Consider the following 9,365-nt stretch of genomic DNA (forward strand, 5'->3'; position numbering starts at 1 on the left):
GTTAAAATGTATTATTTTATCATGTTAAAATGTAACATATTAAAATGTAACATATTAAAATGTAACAAGTTAAAATGTAACATGTTAAAATGTAATATGTTAAAATGTTACATGTTAAAATGTAACATCCTAAAATGTAACATTTTAAAATGTAACATTGTAAAATGTAACATGTTAAAATGTAACGTCGTAAAATGTAACATGTTAAAATGTAACATGTTAAAATTGTAACATATTAAAATGTAACATTTAAAAATAAAAAATGTTAAAATGTAACATTTTAAAATGTAACAAATAAAATGTAACATTTTAAAATGTAACATATTAAAATGTATTATGTTAAAATGTAACATGTTAAAATGTAATATGTTAAAATGTAACATGTTAAAATGTAACATCCTAAAATGTAACATTTTTAAATGTAACATGTTAAAATGTAACATGTTAAAATGTAATATGCTAAAATGTAACATGCTAAAATTTAACATCGTAAAATGTAACATGTTAAAATGCAACATGTTATAATGTAACATATTAAAATGTAACATGTTAAAATGTAACATTTTATCATGTTAAAATGTAACATGTAAAAACGTAATATGCTAAAATGTAACATGTTAAAATGTAACATTTTTAAATGTAACATGTTAAAATATAACATTTTATCATGTTAAAATGCAACATGTTAAAATATAACATGTTAAAATGTAACATATTAAAATGTAACATGCTAAAATGTAACAGTTTATCATGTTAAAATGCAACATAATAAGATGTAGAATATTAAGATGTAACATTTTAAAATGTAACATTTTATCATGTTAAAATGCAACATGTTAAAATGTAACATATTAAAATGTAACATGTTAAAATGTAACATGTTAAAATGTAATATGCTAAAATGTAACATGCTAAAATAAAACATGTTAAAATGTAACATTTTATCATGTTAAAATGCAACATGTTATAATGTAACATGTTAAAATGTAACATGTTAAAATGTAATATGCTAAAATGTAACATGCTAAAATAAAACATGTTTAAATGTAACATTTTAAAATGTAACATGTTAAAATGTAACATTTTAAAATGTAACATGTTAAAATGTAACATTTTAAAATGTAACATGTTTAAATGTAACATTTTAAAATGTAACATGTTAAATGTAACATTTTATCATGTTAAAATGCAACATGTTAAAATGTAACATATTAAAATGTAACATGTTAAAATGTAACATATTAAAATGTATTATGTTAAAATGTAACATGTTAAAATGTAATATGTTAAAATGTAACATGTAAAAATGTAACATCCTAAAATGTAACATTTTTAAATGTAACGTGTTAAAATGTAACATTTTATTATGTTAAAATGCAACATGTTAAAATGTAACATTTTATCATGTTAAAATGCAACATGTTAAAATGTAACATATTAAAATTTAACATGTTAAAATGTAACATGTTAAAATGTAATATGTTAAAATGTTACATGTTAAAATGTAACGTCGTAAAATGTAACATGTTAAAATGTAACATGTTAAAATGTAACATTTTAAAATGTAACATGTTAAAATGTAACATTTTAAAATGTAACATGTTAAAATGTAACATTTTAAAATGTAACATGTTAAAATGTAACATTTTAAAATGTAACATGTTAAAATGTAACATTTTAAAATGTAACATGTTAAATGTAACATTTTATCATGTTAAAATGCAACATGTTAAAATGTAACATATTAAAATGTAACACGTTAAAATGTAACTTTTTATCATGTTAAAATGTAATATGCTAAAATGTAACATGTTAAAATGTAAAATTTTAAAATGTAACATGTTAAAATGTAACATTTTAAAATGTAACATGATAAAATGTAACATTTTATCATGTTAAAATGCAACATGTTAAAATGTAACATATTAAAATGTAACATGTTAAAATGTAATATATTAAAATGTAACATGTTAAAATTTCACATTTTATCTTGTTAAAATGCAACATGTTAAAATGTAACATATTAAAATGTAACATGTTAAAATGTAACACGTTAAAATGTAATATGCTAAAATGTAACATGTTAAAATGTAACATCGTAAAATGTAACATTTTTAAATGTAACGTGTTAAAATGTAACATTTTATTATGTTAAAATGCAACATGTTAAAATGTAACATGTTAAAATGTAACATATTAAAATGTAACACGTTAAAAAATAACATTTTATCATGTTAAAATGTAATATGCTAAAATGTAACATGTTAAAATGTAACACATTAAAATGTAACATGTTAAAATGTAACATTTTATCATGTTAAAATGCAACATGTTAAAATGTAACATATTAAAATGTATTATGTTAAAATGTAACATGTTAAAATGTAATATGTTAAAATGTAACATGTTAAAATGTAACATCCTAAAATGTAACATTTTAAAATGTAACATTGTAAAATGTAACATGTTAAAATGTAACGTCGTAAAATGTAACATGTTAAAATGTAACATGTTAAAATTGTAACATGTTAAAATGTAACATTGTAAAATAAAAAATGTTAAAATGTAACAAGTTAAAATGTAACATTTTAAAATGTTACATGTTAAAATGTAACATTTTAAAATGTAACATGTTAAAATGTAACATATTAAAATTTAACATGTTAAAATGTAACATGTTAAAATGTAATATGTTAAAATGTTACATGTTAAAATGTAACATCGTAAAATGTAACATGTTAAAATGTAACATGTTAAAATGTAACATTTTAAAATGTAACATGTTAAAATGTAACATTTTAAAATGTAACATGTTAAAATGTAACATTTTAAAATGTAACATGTTATAATGTAACATTTTAAAATGTAACATGTTAAATGTAACATTTTATCATGTTAAAATGCAACATGTTAAAATGTAACATATTAAAATGTAACACGTTAAAATGTAACATTTTATCATGTTAAAATGTAATATGCTAAAATGTAACATGTTAAAATGTAACATTTTAAAATGTAACATGTTAAAATGTTACATTTTAAAATGTAACATGATAAAATGTAACATATTAAAATTTAACATGTTAAAATGTAACATGGTAAAATGTAATATGTTAAAATGTTACATTTTAAAATGTAACGTCGTAAAATGTAACATGTTAAAATGTAACATGTTAAAATGTAACATTTTAAAATGTAACAAGTTAAAATGTAACATTTTAAAATAAAAAATGTTAAAATGTAACATTTTAAAATGTAAAATGTTAAAATGTAACTTGTTAAAATGTAACATATTAAAATGTAACATGTTAAAATGAAACATTTGATCATGTAAAGATGCAACATGTTAAAATGTAACATATTAAAATGTATTATGTTAAAATGTAACATGTTAAAATGTAATATGTTAAAATGTAACATGGTAAAATGTAACATCCTAAAATGTAACATTTTAAAATGTAACATGTTAAAATGTAACATGTTAAAATGTAATATGCTAAAATGTAACATGTTAAAATGTAATATGCTAAAATGTAACATGCTAAAATTTAACATCGTAAAATGTAACATGTTAAAATGCAACATGTTATAATGTAACATATTAAAATGTAACATGTTAAAATGTAACATTTTATCATGTTAAAATGTAACATGTAAAAACGTAATATGCTAAAATGTAACATGTTAAAATGTAACATCGTAAAATGTAACATTTTTAAATGTAACGTGTTAAAATGTAACATTTTATTATGTTAAAATGCAACATGTTAAAATGTAACATTTTATCATGTTAAAATGCAACATGTTAAAATGTAACATATTAAAATTTAACATGTTAAAATGTAACATGTTAAAATGTAATATGTTAAAATGTTACATGTTAAAATGTAACGTCGTAAAATGTAACATGTTAAAATGTAACATGTTAAAATGTAACATTTTAAAATGTAACATGTTAAAATGTAACATTTTAAAATGTAACATGTTGAAATGTAACATTTTAAAATGTAACATGTTAAATGTAACATTTTATCATGTTAAAATGCAACATGTTAAAATGTAATATGCTAAAATGTAACATGTTAAAATGTAACATTTTAAAATGTAACATGATAAAATGTAACATTTTATCATGTTAAAATGCAACATGTTAAAATGTAACATATTAAAATGTAACATGTTAAAATGTAACACGTTAAAATGTAACATGTTAAAATGTAAAATTTTAAAATGTAACATGTTAAAATGTAACATTTTAAAATGTAACATGATAAAATGTAACATTTTATCATGTTAAAATGCAACATGTTAAAATGTAACATATTAAAATGTAACATGTTAAAATGTAATATATTAAAATGTAACATGTTAAAATTTCACATTTTATCATGTTAAAATGCAACATGTTAAAATGTAACATATTAAAATGTAACATGTTAAAATGTAACACGTTAAAATGTAATATGCTAAAATGTAACATGTTAAAATGTAACATCGTAAAATGTAACATTTTTAAATGTAACGTGTTAAAATGTAACATTTTATTATGTTAAAATGCAACATGTTAAAATGTAACATATTAAAATTTAACATGTTAAAATGTAACATGTTAAAATGTAACATGTAAAAATGTAACATCCTAAAATGTAACATTTTTAAATGTAACGTGTTAAAATGTAACATTTTATTATGTTAAAATGCAACATGTTAAAATGTAACATTTTATCATGTTAAAATGCAACATGTTAAAATGTAACATATTAAAATTTAACATGTTAAAATGTAACATGTTAAAATGTAATATGTTAAAATGTTACATGTTAAAATGTAACGTCGTAAAATGTAACATGTTAAAATGTAACATGTTAAAATGTAACATTTTAAAATGTAACATGTTAAAATGTAACATTTTAAAATGTAACATGTTAAAATGTAACATTTTAAAATGTAACATGTTAAAATGTAACACGTTAAAATGTAACTTTTTATCATGTTAAAATGTAATATGCTAAAATGTAACATGTTAAAATGTAAAATTTTAAAATGTAACATGTTAAAATGTAACATTTTAAAATGTAACATGATAAAATGTAACATTTTATCATGTTAAAATGCAACATGTTAAAATGTAACATATTAAAATGTAACATGTTAAAATGTAATATATTAAAATGTAACATGTTAAAATTTCACATTTTATCATGTTAAAATTCAACATGTTAAAATGTAACATATTAAAATGTAACATGTTAAAATGTAACACGTTAAAATGTAATATGCTAAAATGTAACATGTTAAAATGTAACATCGTAAAATGTAACATTTTTAAATGTAACGTGTTAAAATGTAACATTTTATTATGTTAAAATGCAACATGTTAAAATGTAACATATTAAAATTTAACATGTTAAAATGTAACATGTTAAAATGTAACATATTAAAATGTAACACGTTAAAAAATAACATTTTATCATGTTAAAATGTAATATGCTAAAATGTAACATGTTAAAATGTAACACATTAAAATGTAACATGTTAAAATGTAACATTTTATCATGTTAAAATGCAACATGTTAAAATGTAACATATTAAAATGTATTATGTTAAAATGTAACATGTTAAAATGTAATATGTTAAAATGTAACATGTTAAAATGTAACATCCTAAAATGTAACATTTTAAAATGTAACATTTTATCATGTTAAAATGTAACATGTAAAAACGTAATATGCTAAAATGTAACATGTTATAATGTAACGTCGTAAAATGTAACATTTTTTAATGTAACATGTTAAAATATAACATTTTATCATGTTAAAATGCAACATGTTAAAATGTAACATGTTAAAATGTAACATATTAAAATGTAACATGCTAAAATGTAACAGTTTATCGTGTTAAAATGCAACATGTTAAGATGTAGAATATTAAAATGTAACAAGTTAAAATGTAACATGTTAAAATGTAATATGTTAAAATGTTACATGTTAAAATGTAACATCCTAAAATGTAACATTTTAAAATGTAACATTGTAAAATGTAACATGTTAAAATGTAACGTCGTAAAATGTAACATGTTAAAATGTAACATGTTAAAATTGTAACATGTTAAAATGTAACATTGTAAAATAAAAAATGTTAAAATGTAACAAGTTAAAATGTAACATTTTAAAATGTTACATGTTAAAATGTAACATTTTAAAATGTTACATGTTAAAATGTAACATTTTAAAATGTAACATGTTAAAATGTAACATATTAAAATTTAACATGTTAAAATGTAACATGTTAAAATGTAATATGTTAAAATGTTACATGTTAAAATGTAACATCGTAAAATGTAACATGTTAAAATGTAACATGTTAAAATGTAACATTTTAAAATGTAACATGTTAAAATGTAACATTTTAAAATGTAACATGTTAAAATGTAACATTTTAAAATGTAACATGTTATAATGTAACATTTTAAAATGTAACATGTTAAATGTAACATTTTATCATGTTAAAATGCAACATGTTAAAATGTAACATATTAAAATGTAACACGTTAAAATGTAACATTTTATCATGTTAAAATGTAATATGCTAAAATGTAACATGTTAAAATGTAACATTTTAAAATGTAACATGTTAAAATGTTACATTTTAAAATGTAACATGATAAAATGTAACATATTAAAATTTAACATGTTAAAATGTAACATGGTAAAATGTAATATGTTAAAATGTTACATTTTAAAATGTAACGTCGTAAAATGTAACATGTTAAAATGTAACATGTTAAAATGTAACATTTTAAAATGTAACAAGTTAAAATGTAACATTTTAAAATAAAAAATGTTAAAATGTAACATTTTAAAATGTAAAATGTTAAAATGTAACTTGTTAAAATGTAACATATTAAAATGTAACATGTTAAAATGAAACATTTGATCATGTTAAGATGCAACATGTTAAAATGTAACATATTAAAATGTATTATGTTAAAATGTAACATGTTAAAATGTAATATGTTAAAATGTAACATGGTAAAATGTAACATCCTAAAATGTAACATTTTAAAATGTAACATGTTAAAATGTAACATGTTAAAATGTAATATGCTAAAATGTAACATGTTAAAATGTAATATGCTAAAATGTAACATGCTAAAATTTAACATCGTAAAATGTAACATGTTAAAATGCAACATGTTATAATGTAACATATTAAAATGTAACATGTTAAAATGTAACATTTTATCATGTTAAAATGTAACATGTAAAAACGTAATATGCTAAAATGTAACATGTTAAAATGTAACATCGTAAAATGTAACATTTTTAAATGTAACGTGTTAAAATGTAACATTTTATTATGTTAAAATGCAACATGTTAAAATGTAACATTTTATCATGTTAAAATGCAACATGTTAAAATGTAACATATTAAAATTTAACATGTTAAAATGTAACATGTTAAAATGTAATATGTTAAAATGTTACATGTTAAAATGTAACGTCGTAAAATGTAACATGTTAAAATGTAACATGTTAAAATGTAACATTTTAAAATGTAACATGTTAAAATGTAACATTTTAAAATGTAACATGTTGAAATGTAACATTTTAAAATGTAACATGTTAAATGTAACATTTTATCATGTTAAAATGCAACATGTTAAAATGTAATATGCTAAAATGTAACATGTTAAAATGTAACATTTTAAAATGTAACATGATAAAATGTAACATTTTATCATGTTAAAATGCAACATGTTAAAATGTAACATATTAAAATGTAACATGTTAAAATGTAACACGTTAAAATGTAATATGCTAAAATGTAACATGTTAAAATGTAACATCGTAAAATGTAACATTTTTAAATGTAACGTGTTAAAATGTAACATCGTAAAATGTAACATTTTTAAATGTAACGTGTTAAAATGTAACATTTTATTATGTTAAAATGCAACATGTTAAAATGTAACATTTTATCATGTTAAAATGCAACATGTTAAAATGTAACATATTAAAATTTAACATGTTAAAATGTAACATATTAAAATGTAACACGTTAAAATGTAACATTTTATCATGTTAAAATGTAATATGCTAAAATGTAACATGTTAAAATGTAACACATTAAAATGTAACATGTTAAAATGTAACATTTTATCATGTTAAAATGCAACATGTTAAAATGTAACATATTAAAATGTATTATGTTAAAATGTAACATGTTAAAATGTAATATGTTAAAATGTAACATGTTAAAATGTAACATCCTAAAATGTAACATTTTAAAATGTAACATTTTATCATGTTAAAATGTAACATGTAAAAACGTAATATGCTAAAATGTAACATGTTATAATGTAACGTCGTAAAATGTAACATTTTTTAATGTAACATGTTAAAATATAACATTTTATCATGTTAAAATGCAACATGTTAAAATGTAACATGTTAAAATGTAACATATTAAAATGTAACATGCTAAAATGTAACAGTTTATCGTGTTAAAATGCAACATGTTAAGATGTAGAATATTAAAATGTAACAAGTTAAAATGTAACATGTTAAAATGTAATATGTTAAAATGTTACATGTTAAAATGTAACATCCTAAAATGTAACATTTTAAAATGTAACATTGTAAAATGTAACATGTTAAAATGTAACGTCGTAAAATGTAACATGTTAAAATGTAACATGTTAAAATTGTAACATGTTAAAATGTAACATTGTAAAATAAAAAATGTTAAAATGTAACAAGTTAAAATGTAACATTTTAAAATGTTACATGTTAAAATGTAACATTTTAAAATGTAACATGTTAAAATGTAACATATTAAAATTTAACATGTTAAAATGTAACATGTTAAAATGTAATATGTTAAAATGTTACATGTTAAAATGTAACATCGTAAAATGTAACATGTTAAAATGTAACATGTTAAAATGTAACATTTTAAAATGTAACATGTTAAAATGTAACATTTTAAAATGTAACATGTTAAAATGTAACATTTTAAAATGTAACATGTTATAATGTAACATTTTAAAATGTAACATGTTAAATGTAACATTTTATCATGTTAAAATGCAACATGTTAAAATGTAACATATTAAAATGTAACACGTTAAAATGTAACATTTTATCATGTTAAAATGTAATATGCTAAAATGTAACATGTTAAAATGTAACATTTTAAAATGTAACATGTTAAAATGTTACATTTTAAAATGTAACATGATAAAATGTAACATATTAAAATTTAACATGTTAAAATGTAACATGGTAAAATGTAATATGTTAAAATGTTACATTTTAAAATGTACGTCGTAAAATGTAACATGTTAAAATGTAACATGTTAA

The sequence above is a fragment of the Macrosteles quadrilineatus genome, unplaced genomic scaffold (assembly GCF_028750875.1).
Source record: "Macrosteles quadrilineatus isolate MER2022 unplaced genomic scaffold, UCM_ALF_1.0 Scaffold_1__1_contigs__length_201487025, whole genome shotgun sequence".
NCBI classification, from domain to species: Eukaryota; Metazoa; Arthropoda; class Insecta; order Hemiptera; family Cicadellidae; genus Macrosteles; species Macrosteles quadrilineatus.